The sequence below is a fragment of the Dasypus novemcinctus genome, chromosome 20, assembly GCF_030445035.2.
Source record: "Dasypus novemcinctus isolate mDasNov1 chromosome 20, mDasNov1.1.hap2, whole genome shotgun sequence".
Taxonomy (NCBI): Eukaryota; Metazoa; Chordata; class Mammalia; order Cingulata; family Dasypodidae; genus Dasypus; species Dasypus novemcinctus.
The window spans coordinates 23675369-23689784 of NC_080692.1; positions in this window are offsets into that span (position 1 = coordinate 23675369).

Genomic DNA, 14416 nt, shown 5'->3' on the forward strand with positions numbered 1-14416 from the left:
CTAGGTTCATTAGAGAAATTGGTCTGTAATTTTCCTTTCTTGTGGTGTCTTTGTTTGGCTTTGGTACTAGGGTAATGTTGGCATCATAGAAGGAATTAGGCAGTGTTCCTTCTGTTTCGATTTTTTGGAATAGTTTCAACAGGATTGGTGTTAGTTCTTTCCGGAATGTTTTGTAGAATTCACCTGTGAAGCCGTCTGGTCCTGGGCTCTTCTTAGTTGGGAGATTTTTAATGACTGATTCTATCTCTTTGCTTGTGATTGGTTTGTTAAGATCATCAATTTCTTCTTTCGTCAGTATGGGCTGCTTATGTATTTCTAGGAATTTGTCCATTTCCTCTAAATTGTCATTTTTTTGGAATATAGTTTTTCAAAGTATCCTCTTATGATAGTCTTTATTTCTGTGGGGTCAGTGGTGATATCACCTTTCTCATTTCTTATTTTGTGTATTTGCATCTTTTCTCTTTTTTTCTTTGTTAGTCTCGCTAAAGGTTTGTCAATTTTGTTGATCTTCTCAAAAAACCAGCTCTTGGTCTTGTTTATTTTTTCAAGTGCTTTCTTATTTTCTATTTCATTTAGTTCTGCTCTTATCTTTGTTATTTCCTTCCTTCTTCTTCCTGTTGGGTTACTTTGTTGTTGTTTTTCTAATTCCTTCAAATGTGCAGTTAATTTCTGCTCTTTCTTCTTTTTTGATATATGAATTTATGGCTATAAATTTCCCTCTCAGTACCGCTTTTGCTGCATCCCATAAATTTTGGTATGTTGTGTTATCATTATCATTTGTTTCAAGGTAGTCATTGATTTCTTTTGAGATTTCTTCTTTGACCCACTGTTTTTCTAAGAGTGTGCTGTTTAATTTCCAAATTGTCGTGTGAAGTCTGGGTCTCTGTCCCTTGCAAATTTCCAGCTTGACTCCACTGTGGTCAGAGATATTGTTTTGTATGATTTCGATCTTTCTGAATTCATTAAGCCTTTCTTTGTGGCCTAGCATATGGTCAATCTTGGAGAATGTTCCATGTGCGCTTGAGAAAAATGTATATCCTGCTGTGTTTGGGTGTAATGATCTATATATGTCTATTAGATCCAGCTCTTCTAATATAATGTTCAAATGTTTTGTTTCTTTAGTGATTCTCTTTTGAGATGTTCTGTCCAGAGTTGATAGTGGTGTATTAAAATCCCCCACTATAATTGTAGATGCATCTATTCTTTCACTTAGTTTTTCCAGCTTTTGCCTCACATATTTAGAGGCGCCCTTGTTAGGAGCATAAATATTTATGATTGTTCGATCTTCTTGACAAATTGTCCCTTTCACTAAAATATAGTATCCTTCTTTGTCTCTCACAATTGTTTCGCATTTAAAGTCTATTTTGTCTGATATTAATATAGCTACTCCTGCCTTTTTTTGGTTGTTGTTTGCATGTATGATTGTTTTCCAGCCATTCACTTTCAACCTCCATGAGTCTCTGGGTCTAAGATGTGTCTCTTGTAGGCAGCATATAGATGGGTCGTATTTCCTTATCCAGTGTCCCAGTCTGAATCTTTTGATAGGTGAGTTTAATCCATTGACATTCAGTGTTATTACGTTTAGAGAGTTATTTATGGTAGCCATATTTTGGTTGGATTTGTGTTTGTTATATTTTGTTTGTATTATTTTATTTTCCCCTTCTATTTTTGTCTTTCTTGTTGCTTTTACACTCTCCTCCATCTCTGACTGTCCTGTTTTTTCCTTTCTTCCTGCAGAATTCCCTTAAGAATTTCTTGAAGGGGAGGTTTCTTGTTGATATACTCTTTCAGTTTCTGTTTATCTGTGAATATTTTGAACTCTCCATCATTTTTGAATGCTAGTTTAGCTGGATAGAGTATTCTTGGTTGGAGATTTTTTTCCTTTAGTACCTTGACTATATCATACCACTGCCTTCTTGCCTCCATCGTTTCAGATGAGAAATCAGCACTTAATCTTATGGAGTTTCCCTTGTATGTGATGGTTTTCTTTTCTCTTGCTGCTTTTAGAATTTTTTCTTTGTCTTGAGCATTGGATAATTTGACAAGTATATGTCTTGGGGTGGGCCTGTTGGGGTTTATGACCAGTGGAGTGCGCTGTGCTTCTTGGATATGTACATCTGTCTCTTTCAGTAGATTTTGGAAGTTTTCATTCATTATTTCCTGCAACACTCCTTCTGACCCCTTTCCCTTCTCTTCTCCTTCTGGAATGCCTATAATACGTATGTTTGAGCGTTTTGCGTTATCATTCAGGTCCCTAAGTCCTATCTGGATTTTTTTCTACCTTTTTATTGACCACTTCTACTATCTGTTTGATTTCCAATGCACTGTCTTCCACATCACTAATTCTCTGCTCTGCCTCTTCTAGTCTGCTGATATTTGCTGCAAGTGTATTTTTGATTTCTTGAATTGTGGTGTTCATTTCCATCATATCTGTTATTTTTTTGCGCATGTCTGCAATTTCCCCTCCAAGTGTTGTCTTCACACTGTTAACCTCTTTCATTACTTCATCAAATTTGTCGGTGATAAATGTTCTGAGATCTTTCATTGCTTGTGCGAAGTCCTGCCCCCCTTCCTGATTTTCAGTTTGTTGATTGGATTCAGCCATGTTTTCCTGATTACTGGTTTGGTTTGTAGATTTTTGTTGCTGTCTTGTCAACATTTTTTCTTGACGGGTTTAATCAGTTCCTTAGCTTCTTTGTCTAGTCTTGGAGATTAATTAGCTGTTGTTTTTGCATAAGTGTTATATCTTCCCTTTGTCACTTTGTTCTTCTTATTCCAATTTCTTATTGCTAGTTAAGCTCACTTTAAAGGAAAGTATTAGTGCTGGGGAAAGTCAATTGTGTAAGGAAGGAAAAAGTGTGAAGTAGTATTGGTGATATATGTTTACAAAGCAACAATATGAGTTCTGGGAGGATGGAGGTTAGATCATGTAAATTGTGTAGAGTTATAGTAGTAGGAAAGTACCTATAATGAGGTAGACGACTGAATATGGGAGGAATGTGGTACGTACTAAGAGGCTATTGTTTTCGTGAGAGAGGGAAAGAGAAAAGAAAGGTAATAGTTTCAGGGACGAATACCAGATGGAAAACTAAACAAAGGTATTAGAAATTAAGAGTTAGACACTTTGTGGATCAAAGAAAGGGAGATGGAATATAGGAGAGATAGCAGATGGTGGAGGATATCAAGTCGTAGGGGAAAAGGGATAGTGTAGATAGGCTAAATCTATTCACAGAGAAATGAGGCAGTGGAGGGTGAGGAAACCCAGCAAATGTGAGGTATTTCCTGTAGGACCTATTGTATTGTTAAGGTAAAATAGTATAAGAAGAATATTGGGGACAAGAAAGAGAGGATTGAAAAAAAAAAAAAGAAGAACAAGAACTACAACAACAAAAAAAAACAAAAAATAAAAAATAAAAATAAAAATAAAATAAAAAAACAAAGAACAGAAACCCCGCCGCCAGGTTCGGCTGGGCTCAGCTGGGCTCCGGTCCCCCGCCCGCCGCCCGGCGCGGCTCAGCTGGGCTCGGCTGGGCTCGGCTTTCCCGCCCGCCGCCCGGCGCGGCGTGGCTGGGCTCGGTCCCCCCGCCCGCCGCGGCTCAGCCAGGCTCGGCCGGACTCGGCTTCCCCGCCCACCGCCCGCCGCCGCGGCGCAGCGCGGCTCGGCTCTCCCGCCCGCCACCTGCCACGGCACGGCTAGGCTCGGCTGGGCTTGTCTCCTTCGCCCGCCGCGGCACAGCGCGGCTCGGCTCTCCCACCCGCCACCCGCCGCGGTGCTAGCTGCCTCGGCTCCGCCTACCCAAGGAGGGAGTCCTCCACACGTAGCTGGGATCTCCGTGTATATTTCACAGATGGATCCTCTCTGTTACCTTCCCTCCAAATCGATGTCCAGACACCTCCGGACCAGGAAAAATCCCGAAACAGCCGGTCCCAAAGAGTCTCTGACGCCTCCCAGCCGATTCCCCCCAGGAGCTAGTAACCGGGAAGTTCACTCAGCCGCCATCTTGCCTCCCCCTCCTGAAAAGTCCCAAATTATATCTTATAGACCAGTCCTTTCCATTACCTTCCCACCAAATCGATGTCCAGACACTTCCTGCCCTGAAAAAATCCTGAAAAAGCCTGGTCCCGGAGAACCTCCAGCGGTGCCCAGCTGCCTCTTCCCAGGAGAGACGGCAAGGCAAGCTCACTCAGCCACCATCTTGCCGGAAGTCCCTCCACAATTTTCTATAGTAGTTACACCAATGTATGTTATAGAGCTCAGTAATTCTTTCTTTTGAGCCTTAAAAACTTCAGTCTTTAGAAGATCTTTCTTAGACTATTTTTTGCTTCTTGGGAAGATAAATGATTTAAACCTGGGACAGTTACTACCATAAGCATCCTTAACTGGGGCCAGGAATAGGATATTACGGCTTCCAGGTGACAGTGGGGAGAAGCCTAATGATATCTGGAGCCGGGAGAAGGCCTGGTGGTGGATGTGGAAGTGGCAGGGCAGAAGCGACAAGCATCCCAATTCAGCTAAGGCTGGCCCTGCCTGGAAACAAGCAGACCCTCAGTGAGGTCTGCAGGGGCCTGAGGGCACTGAGCTTTAACTCACATGTGCCCTCATTCATTCACTCACTTACTTATATTCTTTTTTTTTTTTTTTTTTTTTTGCCTTTCTCCTTACGGTCCATTTCTGATTCGTTAACAATGTAATGCCTTTTGGGGGAAAATAGCTCAAATGTTATTTGGAAAGTTGTATGGTGCAAATAGCATTTTAAGATATGAAACTTTTGCAGTTCTTAATTTATACGTAGCCAAGGATTTTCTTTTAGTGACCTGGTGGGAAAAAAAAGATTCTAGAATCTCCTTCAGTGCTAGGCCAGGATGACCTGTGGGTAGACCTGGGGGCAAACTAAAGGATAAACACATGGTTTCTCTAGGCTTATTTCAAGTCCTAAGGGAAAGGAGAGAGAGCAGAACAGTAGATATTTCCCTCTGGGCGCGTAGAAGGTAGAAGGCAAGAGTCAGAATATCTTGAGCAGCACATTCAACCATTACTGCCTAAGCTCAAAGTTCTCATCTAAGTTCACTTGTATCTCCTTCACCCTAGAATGGAAGCCCGAAAAATGCATCAAAGAAATGATCTGATTGATTTTCTTCCTATACCTTCTGAGGAAGAGCTAGTAAAGCACTAGGTACTATAATAAATAACCCCTAATATTTCAGTCGTTTGATGCAAAGAAGTTTATTTCCAGCTCTCATAACAGCCTAGTGTAAGAGCTCCTGGTACGCGACTCAGGGTCTCAGCCTTCTTCTGTTTTTGGACCCAGCATCCCAGGTGTCTCATCATTGTCTGCATCCAGCTGGTGAATGGGAAAGAGGCAGTGGAGAAGGCACAGTCACTTTTTTTTTTTAATTCCCCCCCACCTTGCAGCTTGCTTGTAGTCTGCTCTCTGTGTCCATTCGCTGCACGCACTTCTGTGTTTTTATTTGTCTCCCTTTTTTTTGTTGCATCACTGTGCTGAGTCAGTTCTCCATGGCGCTTGCAGGCTGGCGGCACTCTGCAGTGTGCAGGAGAGCCTGCCTTCACAAGGAGGCCCTGGGACATGAACCCAGGGCCTCCCATATGGTAGACAGGAGCCCAACTGATTGAGCCACAGCTGCTTTCCAGCACATTCACTTTTTAAAAGCCCTGACCTAGAAGTTGCTCCCATTCAATGAAAATTGAACACAAACACACCTGAATACAAGGTGGGCATGAAATTTGGGCTACCTATAGCGATCTCTATTCATTTCCTAGGAGCAGGAGGGCTACTATAAGAAACATGGGAAAGGAAAAGGACTATGAGGAAAGGAATAGGAGGCCAGGTGGTAGACAATGTGAAAGCCCAGGGAGAGAATTGAAAGATGGCAGGAACTGGGCTGTGGAGCCTGTTCCTTGAACAGCTAGCCAGAGGCTCTAGCCTGGTGGATATGAGCCTGGGTTTTGGAATCAGATACAGACAGGAGCAAAGCCTGGCTTTCCTACTTCTGAGCTGTGTGAACTTCAACAAGACACTTAGCAGCCTCAGTTTCTCCTTCTGTAAAATGAAAACTGTGAAAACCACGCATTGTATTGCTATTAGGATCAAATGAAACCATATATACCAAAGCACTTGACTTAGTGCCTGGCACAGCAAACTCACCGCACAGGAAACCACTGCCAATGTGAGGCCTCATGAGCTAAGACTCCCAGTCGGGCATTCAAGTCCCAGCATAATTTGACTCCCTTCCTGTATTAGCAGTTTCACCTCTGCAGCAATTTGATATTGTTTATGAATTCCAAAAATAGATATTAGATTATGTTTGTAAACTGGTTTGTTCCTGTGGCATATTAGATTATATTGGATTCAGAGATTTCACTTTTACTTGATTAAATAATGACCAAGGCTTTAATTGGGCCACGTCCGTAGGACATTGGGTCTCCGCTCCCGTGGTAAGTGGGGACTCACAGAGAAACGCACAGCAGAGAAGGCAGGTGAGAGTTTTGATCCTGGAGCCCAGGAAGTAAACACACAGAGAAGTAGACACACGAGGAAGGGGAGAGGGCCCCAGGAAGAGAGATGAGCTGGCCTTGTGGGAGAGCAGCTGAGCCCAGAGAGAAATGAGCCCCAAGAAGCCTGAACCCTCACAGACGTCAGCAGCCAATTTGCTCCAACATGTGGCAACAGACTTCAGTCTTCTACTTTATGTAAACTTCTACCCCAAACAAATATCCTTTATAAAAGCCAACAGATTTCTGGTACTTTGCATCAGCACCCTTTGGCTGACTAATACAACCTCCTGCTGGTGCTTCACCTTCAAACTAGACCTTTTCCTTCTGTATTTAAAGGGCTGTGGCGGCGGACTTGGCCCAGTGGTTAGGGCATCCGTCTACCACATGGGAGGTCTGCGGTTCAAACCTTGGGCCTCCTTGACCCGCGTGGAGCTGGCCCATGTGTAGTGCTGATGCACACAAGGAGTGCCCTGCCACGCAGGGGTGTCCCCGTGTAGGGGAGCCCCACGCGCAAGGAGTGCACACTGTAAGAAGAGCCGCCCAGCGCGAAAGAAAGTTCAGCATGCCCAAGAATGTTGCCATACACACAGAGAGCTGACACAGCAAGATGATCCAACAAAAAGAAACACAGTTTCCTGTGCCGCTGACAACAGAAGCGGACAAAGAAGAAGATGCAGCAAATAGACACAGAGAACAGATAACTGGGGTGGGGGTGGGGGAAAGGGGAGAAAAATAAATAAATAAATCTTTAAAAATAAAACAAAATAAAGGGCCAGGAGAAACTTGTGGAGAAAAGGTAGTGATGGGCAAAAAGTACTGATTACCTACATGAAATTATACTCTCCCTTCTCTCCCCAATAGAACCCTACATTTGCTGGGAGATGGAGCAATGTGCTCCTTGAAGAAATCTACATTCCCCAGGCTGTCAGATGGGGGGCCATGTGACTAAGTCCTGGCCAGATATGTAAGCAGAAGAACCAGGGCTAACTCAGTTGGCTGTCCCCATTTTCACTCCCCCTGACTCCTTCTTTTTCCCTATGATGTGGTGCCTGGAACAGAGGCCATCTCACAACCCGGGCGTGGCTTTGAGGACAGAAGTCAGCACCAATACTACGACTTGCTCCAGGCAACAGGAGCCTCATGTTTTAGAGGGTCCTGCTCTGTCTGTCTTCCAATCATGTTCCTCCCCACACAGAGAGGAGTACTTCCTCCTAGAACATTCTGCAGATTCCCAGGACTCCAGAACTTCCTGACTAAATGGCCCCAAGTTCATGTCCAGGGCCGTATAGTCTTATTTCCTGGGCCTGTGTACCTCTAAAACCTGAAGAAAGTCTCTCTGAGGAAGTAGTACAGCAGCAACCTGAATGAAGTAAGGGAACAGGTGATGTGGAGATCTTGGGCAAAGGAGCCTCAAGCACAGAGATATTAATGTGGAAAAAGATTGGCATGTTTAAGGAAGCTGCAGAGTCTGCCCTCCTGGGAGCTCTGCCCATTCCTACCAAACACAGACTATGTCATGAAGATGTCCTTCTTGGTAGGTATGGAATTCTAGTTCCTGAAAACTATTTGAGTAGGTTAAATTCTGAATTTAAGTACTAAGTCATTAGCCTTTTGTCCGCTCTCAGATATTCTCCAAGCCATTCTCACTCTCACCAGTGCCACAGAGATGCTGGCCTTGTGTTAAGGTGTCTTGCTCTAAGGCTATGCGGTGCCAGGAGACTAGCCTGTATGATCTGCCCAGAACATGGTTTACTTTCATGCTGGACTCATTTATTCCAGGTCCTGGGCCCATTTGCCCATTTAAGGTCTCTGGCATACCAGTTGGGATGAGTTTGATTTGATTCCTGGCCTGGAGGCAGGGAAATAATTGAGATGACCTTCAGAGGAGCCCAGAAGCTTCTGGAATGATCGGTGTATCTCTGGGCCAGGTCCCTAACAACCAGGCAGAGTTTGGCACATTTTAGCACCTTGGAATCCTTTCTTTCTAGGCAGGAGAGAGGGGATAGATGAATTCAGTGCAGACAGGGAAAATGCAGTGTGCTCTGTCCTGTCTCTCCTGGAAAAGATTCATTGCATGAAGAAGATAGCAGCTGTTCATTAAAGTGGGCTTCCTGGTATTTAAATCCTTTCTGTAGTGTTGGGAAAACATAAGTTGCCTTCAGTGCAGACATGTCTTAGCCACTTAGTCGTCCTTGGAAAGGACCCCAATTGGCTCAGAGTAAATTTGCTAGAACATAATAAAGGCAGAAGATCTCCAGGGCTTTTGGGATGTGAAGAAGGGCGAGAGGGCTGTGATGAGCACATTTCCTCAGGATCAGATTAGAAGGGATAATTACCTCTTCCTTTAGGAAGAAACTAGGGATTGGGGAGATGGGGGAGTGGTGATATGAAGAACTGGGGACACATAAACATTTGTCTGTGCTATAATCTTGTCAGGAAATCTGGACAGTCCAACATTGTCGATAAGATTTCCATAGAGAAGTCAACCTGACAGATGCTGAGATCTCACTTACGTCTTGGAATTGAGGCAAAGGTAGGCAGTTGCCCTGCCTGTTTCCTTTGGAGTGAACTCAGGCAAATTCCTCTTGGGCTTGTTTATGTTGGCTGCCTACAGTGGCTTCAGAGGCCCAAGGCAAGATGAGGACACCTTGACTCAGCACTTCTGAGCCAATTCCAATGATTCTAAGCCATTGAAGGGGAGTTTCCCAGTGCTGGGGGGGGGGGGGGGGGGCGGAGTAGAAATTGATGGAACTTCCAGGATGAGGCATCTTCTCTGCAGAGATGTTCAAACGTTGTACACTTCTTACAGCATGGACCCCCTCAGACCTCCTGCTGTGAGAGGCATCACTTTTATTTACTGGACCAAGGGAAGGCCTAGAAGGCTGCAAGTGTGTGTGTGTGTGGGGGGGGTGGGTAGATGGGGTTGCCTTGGGGGCACACTTGGGGGACTTGGGGGCAGTACCTTTTTATCATCTAGCAAAAAATTATATCAATATTTAAGCAGCAAGTATGACCCTGCTGGCATGATCAGCGAAATGTCAACTCTGACCCTCTGTGATAAGCTATGGAGAGTGAGGCACAGAGGGATGGAAAGGGATCAGTCGGTGGTCCCTGCTGCTTTCTAAGGAAAGCCTGATTACTGCCCCACTGCCCAAAGGCTCCAGTGGGCCGTCAGCCTCCATTTCTTCTTCCACCTCCTCCCATTCCTGCCTTCCTTCCTTACAGGAACCAGCCTTTACCGGGCACCACCTACATTCCAGGCCCTGTGCTGGGCTCTGTGTCCTGAAGATAATTCACATAGGTCCACTTTCCTTACAGAGAATCAGATGAGTGAGAGGCATGTCCATTTCCACAGGATATGGGTGCTAACATTAAGCCTGTAGTACCCCAGCTCAGTTGCTGAGCTGGTTTGGTGATAGAAGAGTAAGAGGCTGGGGCTGAGTAGAAATGAAAGAGCTGGTTATCTGATGTGTGGCTGCAGAAGCAAGTAGTCTTGAGGGGGAACTAAAGGTCAGTGTCAAGCCAAAGCTCAGAACCCATCAGCAAGCCAGATATAGCAAAGGCACAGGGTAAGAGCACATAGGGTGTATATAGGGTAAGGCAACAAATGGTTTGGCCAAGTCTCGAAGCCAAACTCAGCATGTAAATGCAATGCATTCCCCGCAGTGTGGGACATGACACCTGGGGATGAGCCTCCCTGGCACCGAGGGATGACTACCAAGTACCAGCTGATGATGCAACTAGAAAATGACCTTGAATTAAAGGTTCAACGTGGAACAGCAGAATATCCCTGTCTACATACAATAACATGAGTTTAAAATGCTGTTTGACCTAATGTAAGGGGGAAATGGAAAGGAGAAATGAGTTTATATGGCTATGAGTCTCTAAAAAAGAGTCTGGAGGTTGTCAGAAGGATTGCCCTTATGCCCACCTGAGCAGAGTCTCAGAGACAGATAAAGTAGTTACAACCCCAGGTATTGGTTCTTTTGAGGGCTAAAGAGACCCACAGGTTCGATGGTCATGGCAGATGGGGTTCACTGCCATGTCAGTTGGCCCTTCTTTGGAGCTGGTGTTTCTGTGTGATGGAGCTGGACACAGATGGGATCTCTTTTCACAAGACTTTCATGCTACGTTACTGGAATTGTAGTTGGTGCTGGGGTTTAAGATATATCTAGGGGATTTGAATCTCTGGACTGACAATATGATAGCCAGGCCCTGAGCCTCAACAGACTTCAACTCCTACACTCTGATTTATTGGACTTACCCCACTCAGCTAACATGGAGTTGAAGAATGTCAACCACCACACCATGGAGCCTAGAGTGCCTACAACTGAAAGCAGGAGGATTGCATCCAGTATCCATGTGGAATCTAAGCCTCCTCTTGACATAGATGTGCAATGGACACAACCAATCCAAGGTCCACAGAGAAAATGTGGCATTGGTGTGGGAAAAGTGGCCATGGTGGCTGCTGGGTGCGGGGAATGGGAGGAAGAGATGAGATGTGGAGGCGTTTTCGGGACTTGGAGTTGACCTGGGTGGTGCTTCAGGGACAATTACCGGACATTGTAGATCCTCCCAGGGCCCACTGAATGGAACGTGGGAGAGTATGGGCTATGATGTGGACCATTGACCATGAGGTGCAGCGATGCCCAGAGATGTACTTACCAAATGCAATGGATGTGTCATGATGATGGGAGAGAGTGTTGCTGTGGGGGGAGTGGTGGGGTGGGGGCGGTGGGGTTGAATGGGACCTCATATTTTTTGAATGTAATATATTTTAAAAATGAATAAAAAAATTAAAAAAACACAACAGCAACAACAAAAAACAAATGGTTTGGCCAAAGCAGAGGGCTTATATAATTAAATAGAGAATCAGTCAGGGAAAAAAATCAATGGCAGGCTGATACAAAGGGAATAGCATGGCTTTTGAGACAGATGGAGCTTTCACTTCTGGCTCATGTAGTTACTAGCTATGTGTCCTCGAGGGAGTTGGAGAATGCCTTAGAGCACCAGGTTTTCATCCATAAAATGGTGTCAATTCTTAGCTCACGGGTTGTTCTAAGGATTAGAAATAAGGAATATGATGTGCTTGGCACCAAAGAGGTCCCAATGAATGGTTGTTTTTTCATCCCCTCCTCATTCTACCCAAGCCCCTTCCAACCCCATATCTACTGTTTCTGTGTAGTTTCCTCGAAGCAGGAAGGAGATAATTAGAAAGGTGTTCATGGCAACACTTGGTAGAACTCTCTGCCTGAGTCAAGTGACCATGATCACAGGGTACCAGGAGTCTCCTCTCCTAATGGGTACCAGGAAAGAGCCATACCCAGGCACAAGGGGTGTAGCTGGGCATTGCTTGTAGAAGGAGCACCAGGCATGAGTACTGAGGGAAGGACACAGATCTCAGCCAAGCAGGGATGGTGCTAGATGGTGAGGAGAGAGGTCAGGCCAGGACTGGGACCACATAAGGGCATACACTGTGGAATTAGGCCGCTGGGAGCCATGAGCAGTTCTGGAGCTTGAACATCACTCTTGCTCCAACAGTGGGGTCATGTCCTCAAGGGGTCCAGCTGGAATTCCAGTGAAGAAATGTCATCTCTGTGGCTATAACGATTTCAAGTGAATTGAAAAAAGTTCTGGTGTCAATTAGCTTACACACACTGTGTATAGTTTCTGATCTCTCTCTAGTTTAACTCTCTTGTTTATTATAATAGCAACTTCAAATCTTTTTTGAAAATAGGTGGTATATAAAGAAACAATAGTTTCTATTCTTAAACATGTTTTTTACAAGGTAGAAATACTTTTTCTAATCCCTCCTCCTTCCCTCTCCTCTACTTTCTAAAACACTTCCCACCCGTCTCATGCCCCACCAATAAGGAATATAGACTGCCTACATAATATCTTTCCCAATATAAATCTCATCTAAGTTGGTGCTTTTCCACGTGCATCTGATTCTTCATTTCAATCCTTATTGGAACAGACTTGAGACTGTAGATGCTCATCGATGGATGGAAGACACTTTGGCAGGAAAACCTATTCCCAGCTGCCAACTTGCCAGAGGGCCTTCTGCATTCTCTGACTGAGAACTCCTGGAGTATAACCACCTCCATGGGACATCCTTAACAGTGGGTGTTATGACCAGGGTCACCATCTTGGGTTCTAGATGTGCTGTGATGTTATGAAGAGATAACCCAAAGATCAATGGAAAGCCAGTTTACTTTGGAGCTGATTTCAGTCTTAAAAATGAAGCATTTCAATCCATAAGTCTACACTGCTCCCACAAAAAGTTCTTTTCTTTGGTAAATATTTTAAAGGGTCCACTCAAGGAAACCACCAAAACCATGAAAAATTAGTTTAGATTAATACTTTTTCTGAAAATTGTGGTCTAGTGACTGAAACTCATACTTGGTTATCATTTGATATGTTTTTAATGGAGCCTGTGCAAAGCTTTTCTTTTTTTCTTTTAAACCACTACATACTCATTCGACGTCAAAGCAAGGCATTTGTTTTAAAAGCCAAGGCACGTTTACAGAAGTGGGGGGAAAAAGACAATAATTCTTTAGTGAATTCTGGGCAGTGGCACTGCATTTGAGGATTCCTCATGGTTTACTCATCTGCAAAGCCAGGTCCAAAATGGAGTTTCCCAAAAAATAGTGATGTCAAGAATTCTAAACAGGCAGTGCAGTGGTTATTCCAGCATGCAAATACTCCATTTCCTGGCATGTATATCTCTGTCTTGAAATGGCACCATCTTGTCTTTTTTACTGTTGACCACAATAGTCTCTACCAATGTATCTTACATTGGACATAAACTTTTTCCTGTCATTGATATAATGTTAAGGTTCTTAGGAATACGTGTGTTAATCTAGACCACTCCCTGATATTGGTCCAGAGCTCTATGATTTATTAAGGGCAACGCTGAGAAGGCAGGGCAGGTATCATATCCAATTCCCAGATGGAAAAAGCAGCTCAGAGAAGTTACAGAGCTTGCCCAAATAGGAAAGCTGGGACTGGAACCCAAATCTGTCTCCAAAACTGAGCACATTTTTCATGAGAGTACATTTTAGGGTTCAGCAGCACGTGAAAAACTGTCCTCAAAGAGGGTTTACCCAAGTCGAAACAGCTTCACAGAAGCACCTTCTCCCTTTCTCCAATGGTTAAGAGCACAGGCTCGGGAGTGAGGCAGAGTGGAGTTTGACTCCCAGCTCTGCCCCTTACTTGTTTTGGATCCTTAAGCAAAGCAGAGCTTCTCTGAAGCCTCAGTTTCCTCATCTCTGTGTGACAGAGTGGTAGACTTCCTGGTCCCACCACACATACCATCTCTGCCCAGTTAGATGAGTGGTTTTCTTTTATGTAAATGTGGAAGAATACATTGCTCTGAGTAAGGAATAATGGAAGCTTCTATGGCTTGTGAGAGATGAAGTCTTCGGTTCATCTCAGCTTGGTAACCTCCTTGCTGGGAAGGAAGTGGAGAGATTACCCTCAATATTCTGACACTCCCAACTCCCACTCCAAAATGAATACAAGAGAATTCTATTCAAGTGGGTCAATATGGCAGGAAAGACCCCCTAGATCCTCAGAGGGACCGTCCCAGGGTAGAAAGGGGAGTCTAGGCTGGTGAACCTGGCTAAATACAGAAACCTGGGAGTTCCTAGAGAGGGCTGGATTTGGTGCAGTGCGTGGTGAGACCCAAAGCCCCTCTGGCATAACCGAGTGATAAACTTCAAGCCTAAGTGACTTTGGTGTGATCAGGAATCTGTTCAGCAAGGGTGTCCATGCGGAATGGGCAATGTCTCCAGTAGCGCCCAGGGTGGCATCAGCCAAAGTGGAATGAATGTTCTCCAGGTGTCTCCATGCAAGTCTTTGCAAGCCCCCTTTGGAAGAGTAAGCCCTGGGGAGCTTGGG